Genomic DNA, 12,039 nt, shown 5'->3' with positions numbered 1-12,039 from the left:
AGGTTTAGGAACCTCAAGCGCTCCCAGTAATTGAGGTGTTTTATCTCCGTTATGCGCACCGTGAAGGTTCTCTGTACATTTTTTAGGTCAGCAATTTCACCTGCCTTGAAAGGTGTTGTTAGTGTGCAGCAATATTCCAGCCTAGATAGAACAAGTGACCTGAAGAGTTTCATCATGGGCTTGGCTTCCCTAGTTTTGAAGGTTCTCATTATCCATCCTGTCATTTTTCTAGCAGATGCGATTGATACAATGTTATGGTCCTTGAAGGTAAGATCCTCCGACATGATCACTCCCAGGTCTTTGACGTTGGTGTTTCGCTCTATTTTGTGGCCAGAATTTGTTTTGTACTCTGATGAAGATTTAATTTCCTCGTGTTTACCATATCTGAGTAATTGAAATTTCTCATCGTTGAACTTCATATTGTTTTCTGCAGCCCACTTAAAGATTTGGTTGATGTCCGCCTGGAGCCTTGCAGTGTCTGCAATGGAAGACACTGTCATGCAGATTCGGGTGTCATCTGCAAAGGAAGACACGGTGCTGTGGCTGACATCCTTGTCTATGTCAGATATGAGGATGAGGAACAAGATGGGAGCGAGTACTGTGCCTTGTGGAACAGAGCTTTTCACCGTAGCTGCCTCGGACTTTACTCTGTTGACTACTACTCTTTGTGTTCTTTTTGTGAGGAAATTATAGATCCATCAACCAACTTTTCCTGTTATTCATTCCTTTAGCACGCATTTTGTGCGCTATTACGCCATGGTCACACTTGTCGAAGGCTTTTGCAAAGAGTGTATATATTACATCTGCATTCTTTTTGTCTTCTAGTGCATCTAGAACCTTCTCGTAGTGATCCAATAGTTGAGACAGACAGGAGCGACCTGTTCTAAACCCATGTTGCCCTGGGTTGTGTAACTGATGGGTTTCTAGATGGGTGGCGATCTTGCTTCTTAGACCCTCTTTCAAAGATTTTTATGATACGGGATGTTAGTGCTAATGGTCTGTAGTTCTTTGGTTGTTGTTTTTACTGCCCCTGTGGAGTGGGGCCATGTTTGCTGTTTTTAGTAACTGTGGGACGACCCCGTCCATCACCATCATTAGCAGCCTCTTTGATCTTCCTCAGGGCAGCGGCTGGGACGACCCTCTCAGTTTGTGCCTTCTGTGGTCGTAATCCCTCCCAGAGCCAGCTGGTTGTCATGTTCACCCACTGGATGGCCCTATTGCACTCTCCACCACCTTCACGTACTGGTCCTCCATGACCCATTTCACGTAACATGATTGAGATTGTACCAAGTTCCTTGCTGTGATACGTTTTTTCTCATCATTGTCAGCATTTTTATTTTCATATCCTTGTATGCATCCTGGGATGAGTTCGCATACACGAGTACCACCTCTCGGGAATGCCATTACCTGCTTGATACATCTTTGCGATAATTTGATTGTAATCAGTTTCATTTCTTTCGTTTGTGCTCATACTCTTCCTTCTCCACCAAGCTGATTTGAATCTAGCCACTTTATTGCATCATTGCAAGCTTCCAGAATCTTGTTACGGTCCTCTTCAGAAACCTTATCTCGAATTTTTCTTTCACAGCAGACTTCATGTAAACAGTAAGATTCCAGCGAGCTCTTGGCAGAAACATGATCCTCTGTTTCTCATCTTCAGCTTTATACTTTTCAGCATCTTGCACCATGCGTTTAATTTTTCTTTGCTAAGACGGCCCTTTGTCGTTAAGAAGTATTCTGTTTTCTCCTTTGCCAGTGCTCTGTCTACAGCAGATACAGATTCAAAATACCATTAACATCAATATCAAAAGTAATCTCCAATCTGAGGTACACTCGAGGTGCTGGAGGTATGCCAGCCGTTCAAATTTCCCAAGAAGGTTGTTATCCTTGGTCATTGCACGTTCTCTTCGTATACCTGAATGGAGCACACCTGGTTGGTTGTCTGAGTAAGTGAAGTCTGAGTCTGCTTGGTTGGAATGGTTGTGTTACGCTTTACTAGAGCAGTCATTACTCCTGAATGAATGGATGGAGCCTCCTTCCACACATGAAATTTAGAGCAACCATCACTCCTTCGGCTGTCTCGATACCTAAAGAAAGCGGAGTTACACTGGCAGAAGCAAGTCCCACAGCTTCAGATTTGTCACCACACAAAATAGCAGCTAGAACAGCTGCGCCGTATGCTACCGCCTATCAGGATTATTAGATTTGTTCAGTCTTTTCCATTGAAGAAGTCCTGCAAGAGCTTCTGAATTTTGGGAATACGAGTAGATCCTCCACAAGAACAATGTCTTGAATCTGAGATTTGTCCATCTTGTATCACAGAAGAGCTTTTCTAACGGCTCCAGAGTTCCTCGGAACAAGTCTGCACACAGCTCTTCAAAACGAGCATGTAATCGAAGTGTAAAAGTCTATATCCTCAAATAAGCTAACATTTATACTGGCCTGAGTTGAAGAGGACAGAGTGCAGCTTCTACATTCACAAGCAGCATGAAGTCTATAAACGGCACGCTTGTTTTGATGGGTCCTTCTGTACTTTCTTGTCCCCAATGAAGTGAGTCACCATACGATTGTCGAAGTCTTCTACCACCCAAATGAGTGTCACCTGCAGTAGACTTTACTTCAAAAAATACCATCCTCGATTGGTAACAATGACACATCAAAATTGGCCACTACCAAGATCGAAAATCAGCACATTCTCTCAACACTTACTTTCTTGTCAAGCCCATAAGCAATGGCAGCAGTGGGTTCATTAATGATACGCAGTGAACATTTAGACCCAGATATTGTGCCAGCATCTTTGGTAGCCTGACGTTGAGAATCATTAAAATATGTTGGGACTGTAATTACTCGCATCTCGTAGCTCCGGTATACTTCAGCCTTCATTTTATTAGCACCATCGAGGAAATTTCTTCAGGATAAAATGTTTTTATCACCTTTGTAATTTACCTGAATCTTTGGCTTAGTGTTCTCATTTATGACAGTGAAAGGCCAGTGTTTCATATCAGCCTGACATTGTGATCATCAAACTTTCTGCCAATCAGCCTCTTTGCATCAAAAACAGTGTTGTTGGGGTCTATAGCCACCTGGTTCTTTGCAGCATCCCTAACAAGGCGTTCAGTATCTGTGAAGGCCACGTACGAAGGTGTCGTCCTGTTGCCCTGGTCGTTTGCGATGATTTCCAACTTCCATGCTGGATTACACCTACGCAGGAATAGGTAGTTCCTAAATCAATACCCACTGATCTTGCCTTTAGCCATTGTTTTGGTTCTGAAAAAATACGTAAATTATACTTATTTTACATTTAATTTCTTGATCATGATTATTTGTGCCCAGCTCTTGATATCTAATATTATTTTATATTTTTTATTTACACATGTACGTTTCACCAAGGCAGGTCTGAAAAACTTCATCTGCCTGATCACTGTCTCTCACACACAGCTGCAAACTACAACATTAACACCATCTTTCAGAGTGTACTACCACGAAAGCAAAAGATTTGGCAGACGATACCATCCTCAATGAAAAGTAGGTGTCATTAGCACGTTAAGAGCACTATACACAAGTGTCAGCCTGAGACTTCACCAATCCTCCCAGCATGTTACAAGGGATTACCAACAGACCTCTGGCAGCCTCTGCTGGCACTGACAAGCACCCAAAGTCAGTTCCTGATCAGCCGGGCCAGGCTCGTACGTTGGTTTGCGTGCAGCCGTAGCAACAGCCTGGCTGATCGGTGGGCTCTGATCCACCAGGAGGCCTGGTCACGACCGGGCCGCGGCGTTGACCCCCGGAACTCTCTCCAGGTAAACTCCAGGCAGGTATGTACTCCTACCTCCAGAGTTCGGCCAGCCGGTTTCTCTGAATCCCTTCTGCAAATGGTCCTCAAGGAAGGTTCCTTGATGCTGGTGAGGGCTCTCGATTTAGGAATTGGATCTGCGCTCCAGTTCGAATTGCTTCTCCGAATGCCTATCCCCAGGCGCTGTATAATCCCCAGGTTTAGTGCTTCCCTGATTATAATAATAATAACAATTCATAAACGGTATTCTAACACTCCAAAAGCATGTCAAATCATAAACCATTTGCTTCCTCTGCTCTCCACTCACTCAGGAGGAATGTGCATACATATAGAAATTGCTAGTGTAACTCTAAGCATTATATGTTAGATATTTTTGTTTTAACAAAGTCCTTAAGCATTATTTATTTCCTCTCGTATCTAATACAGAGATGGCCACAGCACTGTGTCTCCTTGCTGACGATATACTAGAATTTTGCATGATAGTGTCATCCACTGAGAATACTGCAAATCCCAAGCGGACATTAACCAAGTCTTTAAATGCTCTACCTGGAGTTTACCTGAAGGTATCTCCTGGGACCAGCGCCCTGCCTGCCAAGTCTTTACTTCCGTAGGGAGGATTTCTGTATCCAGATTCGGGACCATCCTTCTAGGATTTTCCAAGTGTAGATTATGATATATCTGTCTCCGTTCATGCTGCAGTGTGTACAAGCCAAGTGCTTCCAAGCACCCCAGTAGTTGAGGTGTGTGATGGAACTTATATGTGCAGTAAAGGTTCTCTGTACACTCTCTAGATCTGCAATTTCACCTGCTTTGAACGGGAGATGTTATTGTACAAGTGGATTTGAATGATCATTGGCGTATTTCTCTTATTTTGAATGTTCTCATCATTCATCCTATAATTTTCTTGCAGTTGTGATCGTGGCAGTGTTGTGATCCTTGAAAGTGAGATCCTCAGACACACACCCAGGTCCCTCACATTATTTTTCTGCTCTATTGCATGATCAGAGTTTGTAGTGATAAGAGTCTAAAGTGAGATTTACAATTTAATTATCTACATGGAAAATTTGGTGAAATAAAAACTGGATCGAGAATAAAACAAATTCCAACCACACAATAGAGTGAAAAACAAATGTAAAGGACCTGGGAGTGATAAATGGAAGAGAATCTCACTTTCCAAAGATCACAACAATGTACCACACATCTGCTAGGGAAATAACAGGATGCATAATGAGAACTCAAATCGAGAGATGCGGCCAATGATAATTTCTTTAAATTGCTTGTTCTCTCTAGGCTGGAGTATTACACACTAACGGCTCCTTTTCACAGGCGAAACTGCAGACCTGAGAATATACAGAGAACTTCACTGCACGTATAAGTACAATAAAGCACCTCAGTTGTTTGAATAGTTAAAGCTCCTTCACCTGCATCCTGAAACACAGGCGAGAAAGATACATGATGTTTGATACACTGAAAATCCTAAAGGATTCCATCCTAAATCTGCTCACGGAAATCACATTCTCAGAAGGTTCCTGATGTTGGTGAGGGGCTCTTGATTTAGGAAGTGATCTGTGCTCCAGTTCCCCGAATTGAGCCTGAATTGCCCACATCCCCAGGCGCTGTATAATCCTCCGGCTTAGCGCTTCCCTTGATTACAATAATAATAATAATAATAATAATCACGGAACCACTATACGAAAGAAAAGACGGCAGGCGGTACAACATTCTAATGACAACAGGATTGCGAGTACACTTGAGATACACTCCAATAAGTGTCAGGGACCCAAGATTGTTCAACTGTCTCCAGCACACATAAGGGGGATTACAATAGACTTGATCGTCTTCAAGAAAAACGCGTTGATAGTAATCCCAAAGCTGCACCTGATCAGTCAGGCTGTGGCTTGTACGTCGGTTTACGTGCGCCCAGTAGTGTCAACCCCGTTGATCAGGCCATGATCCACCACAAAGCCTAGTTTACAGACTGGTCCTTGTTATCTCACAACAAGGACCCTAATGGAATAAGCCGCTTAATAGGTTAGGTAAGGGTCTTAGACGATGACCTGCCGTTGAGCTAATACCGATCGAGGCCTTCTGCTGGCTTACTGATCCACTCCCTTTAAAAATTATATCAATTATGTCCATTTAGATAAATCTTTATGTCACATTGTCTGACGTTCTTGAGTTATACTAGGTAATTCACATATGCTACATATGACAATTTATGTAACTTCCATTTATGTACCTGTACCTGAATAATCTTAATAAAATAATAATAATAATAATACATAATAACAATAATAATAATAATACTAATAATAATAATAGCACACACACAATAATAATAATAACACACACCACACAATAATAATAATAATCCTGCTGACGCCATGAAATCCCCCTGCCCCATCCTGTGACGTCACTCAGTTATCTCCCCGCTGATGCTGAGTAGCGTTGTCGACTAACTTGGTGAAGTCGGGACATTATTAACCCCATGATGACTTCAGTGATAACTTGCAGACGGTAAGAAAGATCATGGTGCTGGCGGGCTGAGGAGGTGAGGGTGCGTAACACCGCCATCACGGCTCATACTACCCCATTGATGACGTAGTCTCCGGTCTCAACGACCAGCAGATACAGGCATACTTACCAGGTGCGTGTATACCTGATCTAAGCGTATACCTCGACTTGAGGCAGGTATACCCCAATTCATGTAAGGTGCAAGTATACCTCACTCCATGTGCAGGTATACTTCAATCTGCGCAGGTATACCCCAATCTAAGGCAGGCATACCCCAATCTAAGGCAGTAATTTCCACCCAAGGCAGGCATATTCTCTGACCTAAGGCAGGTATACCTAACCTGAGGCAGGTATACCCTGATCTAAGGCAGGTATACTGATCTAAGGGGGTATGCCTCCGACCTACAAAGGCAGGCATACTTCTGATTTAAAGGCGGGTATACCTCTGACCTAAGGCAGATATACCCCAGACCCACACAGGTATACTCGACTCAAGGCAGGTATACCCCAGAGACCTAAGGCAGGTATACTCCCAGGAGACCTATGCAGTGGCACCCCAGAGACTCTACAGGTATAACTCCTGACTGTATAGGTATACCCAGATTCGAGATATAGGTATACTCCCTGATCTGAGACAGGTATTCTCAGTGTGCTCCTCAGTACCACTGAACAAATTTACACAATAAAATATTTTGCCATTATTTTCTGAATCAAGATAAAACCTTCCTAATGTTTCTACAACTTGGTAATTATATACAATTTGGCTTTAGTTTTAAATTGGTATCCTCAAGGAAGGTTCCTTTGATGTTGGTGAGGGTTTTGATTTGTAATTGATCGTGCTCCAGTTCTGGACTGTTTCCTGAATGCCTTCCATACATCCCCCCAGGCGCTGTATAATCCTCCGGGTTTAGCGCTTCCCTCTTGATTATAATAATAATAATTTAAATTGGTATATATGTACTATGACTGAACTTGCTTTAAGTACCCTAGCTGTATAGCCCTTGTGGTTTAGCGCTTCTTTTTTATTATAATAATAATTTAGTACCCTGCAGTATTTAAATATTTTGTACAGTGCTATCTGTATAGAGGGTATTTTATGCCTATCTGTATGTAGTTACTACTAGACTATGATCTTCACTTCCCATTGTACAATACAGACTTTCAGAATTTGAGGTAAGATAGTTTTTAGAGTTTGAGGTAAGATAGTTTTTAGAATTTGAGGTAAGATAGTTTTTAGAATTTGAGGTAAGATATTTTTTAGAATTTGAGGTAAGATAGTTTTTAGAATTTGAGGTAAGATAGTTTTTAGAAATTGAGGTAAGATAGTTTTTAGAAATTGAGGTAAGATAGTTTTTAGAAATTGAGGTAAGATAGTTTTTAGAATTTGAGGTAAGATAGTTTTTAGAATTTGAGGTAAGATAGTTTTTAGAATTTGAGGTAAGATAGTTTTTAGAATTTGAGGTAAGATAGTTTTTAGAGTTTAAGGTAAGATAGTTTTTAGAGTTTAAGGTAAGATAGTTTTTAGAGTTTGAGGTAAGATAGTTTTCAGAATTTGAGGTAAGATAGTTTTCAGAATTTGAGGTAAGATAGTTTTCAGAATTTGAGGTAAGATAATTTTCAGAATTTGAGGTAAGATAGTTTTTAGAATTTGAGGTAAGATAGTTTTCAGAATTTGAGGTAAGATAGTTTTCAGAATTTGAGGTAAGATAGTTTTCAGAATTTGAGGTAAGATAGTTTTCAGAATTTGGTAGACATCAACTAATTCAAACCCCCTTTTTTTATGCATTTTATCCTGCCTATATTGGTGAGGGGCTCTTGATTTAGGGAATTGGATCTGTGCTCCAGTTCCCCGAATTAAGCCTGAATGCCTTCCACATCCCCCCCCCCAGGCACTGTATAATCCTCCGGGTTTAGTGCTTCCCCCCTTGATTATAATAATAATAATATCCTGCCTATATATTTACTTTTGCCCTTGTGCTAGCTAAGTTTATTATATTCCTGATAACATGCAGCTTTTTCAGTTTTATTAGAGCAGAATTCCATGATGAACGGCAGTATCTAGTCTATCAGTCATTAGTGAAAAAAAGGGCAGGCATAGGTTCTTATATGCCTTAGAAGATAAATGCTGTGCCTGTCTATAGAAAAACTTTATCCTGTCACTTCTGCACTGTATGATCCTTGTAGGTTTAGTGCTTCTTTTGAGTATAATAATAATATCCTGTCATTTGATTTTTAAACACATTCTCAGTCAGTTCACCTGATAGGCAGGACTCCAGGGATATTCCTAGATACATATTTCATTGATGTTACCATTGAGATAGGCTTCTCATAACAAATTACAGCTAAATGACTACTGTTTTTGTTGTCTGTCTGTATTATTTACAGAACACTAGGCTTACATGCATGCAGTAGAGTTTATAGACTAACATATTTTCATAACACAAGTCAAGCAAAAACTTTTCTCAGCAACACAAGGAATTTATCACTATTCAGCTAAGTAAGTAAGTTTATTCAGGTATACACAAATACAGTTACATTGATTATCATACATAGCAGCATATGTGTTAAGAACCTAGGATAACTCAAAAAAGTCAGACAGAGTGACTTATTTCCATCGGGGTCTTTGGGCTACATTTGATCCCTGAGTAAACACTGTGATGACCTCCTAGAATCTATAAATTCAAACGTCTCTCTCTTATTATACTTAATGAAACCTAACTTGAACATGACAACAGGCATCTTTACTTTACATGGGTACAGAGCCATTCACAACTGCTGACCTGATCATATGGGGGGAGGGATTGCCATCTGCTACTCTAGTGGACTAATATGCAGTAACTGCATGTATTAGTGATGAATATGGTGAATATATATTTGCTAACCATTCAACAGAAACCTAAAGTATCCCATTGCAGTTGAAGTAGTCTACAGGCTACCTCATAATATCCCAACCTTTAGTGAGAACCTAAAGAACCTTATAACTAACAAACAATTAAAAAAACATTACCTGATACTTGCTGGTGACTTCAACATTAACCTTGGCCATGCTGAGGACCTGCAAGCAACTGACTTCATTAACAGTATGAATTATTCTTTAATAATACCAGTTATAACTAAACCACCAAGAATAACCGAGATGAGTCGACCACAGTTGACCGTATCTGGACCAATGTATTAGCTCCTCTCAAAGCAGGGATAATCACAGACAGTACTTCTGATCAGTACCCCTGCCTTCTTTATAACTAGCATGTGTACACTATCACTCAAAATTAGTAGGATATAATTTTGTCTCCATGATAATACATCATTAAATAAATTCACTACAGTAGTAAGTTATATTGACTGGCACACAGTTTACTGACGACAGAGGCGATGACAAACAGGTCAAAAAAAATTTTGCAAAAATTAGTCTTTACAATAGATATTGTACTACTAAAACTAATATCACAGCAATGAGACTAGGTAACCCATGGCTAACAAATAGCATCCTTAGGACCATTAATAAGAAATATATTTATGAAAAACAATGTAGATTGGGCTTAATAACCAAAGAACAAACCAATAAACTAAACATCAACATACTTGCCAAACTAATAAGGAAGTCTGAACTGTATTATGCTAGCAGGTTCAGTGAAATAAGAAATGATATGAAAAACACCTGGAACTCATACTCAAAACCAGAGATAATGTTTTAACCAAACCCAATGAATAACATCTCCAGCCTGTAGAAACAGCCAATAAGTTAAATGATTTCTTCTCTACCATAGGATCAAGTCTAGCAAAATTTCAAGTAATAATACTGTAGTGAGTGACTATACTTTGTTCGAAGTATCCCAAGCTCCCTCCATCTGGCTCCAACTAATCCTACCGAGGTCACTTTGACAATAAACTCACACAAAAAAAGTCAGGAAACTTATGTTAAGTACCACCACTATTTTTCAAAATAGCAGTTCATGTGCATTCACCCACCATTACAGTACAGCCTCTCCTCACTTAACGATGGAGTTCCATTCCTAAGACTGTCGTTCAACAAATTTGTTGCTAAGTGAGGAGCATACTATAATAGTAGTGGGTTTGTGTCGGCCATCTTTGATATTGTTTTAATGTCACCTTTGCACCATTTATAACATTTCTGGTATATTTTTAAATGTTTATACGGTAGTGTACTGTATACATATTGTAATAAACAGAATAGAGGAAATCAGCTCTAATATACATTATTTAGGTATAAATACTGGTCAGAGAGCCCTTCATAAGTCCAAGGCTTACGTGAGGAGAGGCTGTATTGTTCAATAAATCATTAGAAACCAACACTTTCCCAACAGTATTTCAGATAGCAAGGGTTACCCCAAGGTGACTCGGTAGACAACGCTCTCGCCTCACACAGTGAGTATCCATAGCTCAATCCCCGGTATGGGTGGAAATGCTCAGCATGTTTCTTTACACCTGCTGTCCCTGTTCACCTACCAGTAATTAGGTATCTGGGTGTTAGTTGACTGGTGTGGGTTGAATCCTGGAAGACAAGACCACACTGGAAATAAGATAAATACAGTCCTTGATGATGCACTGACTTACTTGGGTTACCTTGGTTGCCTAAGCCTATCCGATGTTATCCTGACGCCAAATGACTTCGAACAGGCGATAAATGACATGCCCATGCACTCTGCCCCAGGGCCAGACTCATGGAACTCTGTGTTCATCAAGAACTGCAAGAAGCCCCTATCACGAGCCTTTTCCATCCTATGGAGAGGGAGCATGGACACGGGGGTCGTCCCTCAGTTACTAAAAACAACAGACATAGCCCCACTCCACAAAGGGGGCAGTAAAGCAACAGCAAAGAACTACAGACCAATAGCACTAACATCCCATATCATAAAAATCTTTGAAAGGGTCCTAAGAAGCAAGATCACCACCCATCTAGAAACCCATCAGTTACACAACCCAGGGCAACATGGGTTTAGAACAGGTCGCTCCTGTCTGTCTCAACTACTGGATCACTACGACAAGGTCCTAAATGCACTAGAAGACAAAAAGAATGCAGATGTAATATATACAGACTTTGCAAAAGCCTTCGACAAGTGTGACCATGGCGTAATAGCGCACAAAATGCGCGCTAAAGGAATAACAGGAAAAGTTGGTCGATGGATCTATAATTTCCTCACTAACAGAACACAGAGAGTAGTCGTCAACAGAGTAAAGTCCGAGGCAGCTACGGTGAAAAGCTCTGTTCCACAAGGCACAGTACTAGCTCCCATCTTGTTCCTCATCCTCATATCCGACATAGACAAGGATGTCAGCCACAGCACCGTGTCTTCCTTTGCAGATGACACCCGAATCTGCATGACAGTGTCTTCCATTGCAGACACTGCAAGGCTCCAGGCGGACATCAACCAAATCTTTCAGTGGGCTGCAGAAAACAATATGAAGTTCAACGATGAGAAATTTCAATTACTCAGATATGGTAAACATGAGGAAATTAAATCTTCATCAGAGTACAAAACAAATTCTGGCCACAAAATAGAGCGAAACACCAACGTCAAAGACCTGGGAGTGATTATGTCGGAGGATCTCACCTTCAAGGACCATAACATTGTATCAATCGCATCTGCTAGAAAAATGACAGGATGGATAATGAGAACCTTCAAAACTAGGGAGGCCAAGCCCATGATGACACTCTTCAGGTCACTTGTTCTATCTAGGCTGGAATATTGCTGAACTCTAACAGCACCTTT

The 12,039-nt window shown here is 40.7% G+C and overlaps 1 pseudogene; it reads right to left on the bottom strand.

Annotated features, from left to right (window-relative positions):
• Nucleotides 1-1,339: 1,339 nt before the first annotated feature.
• LOC138851534 (heat shock cognate 71 kDa protein-like) lies at nucleotides 1,340-6,367 on the bottom strand (annotated as a pseudogene).
• Nucleotides 6,368-12,039: the final 5,672 nt, after the last annotated feature.

Source organism: Cherax quadricarinatus, unplaced genomic scaffold (genome assembly GCF_038502225.1).
Source record: "Cherax quadricarinatus isolate ZL_2023a unplaced genomic scaffold, ASM3850222v1 Contig903, whole genome shotgun sequence".
Lineage (NCBI taxonomy): Eukaryota > Metazoa > Arthropoda > Malacostraca > Decapoda > Parastacidae > Cherax > Cherax quadricarinatus.
Note: the sequence above shows the minus strand (reverse complement) of the source record. Positions and strands in the feature narration are given on the sequence as shown.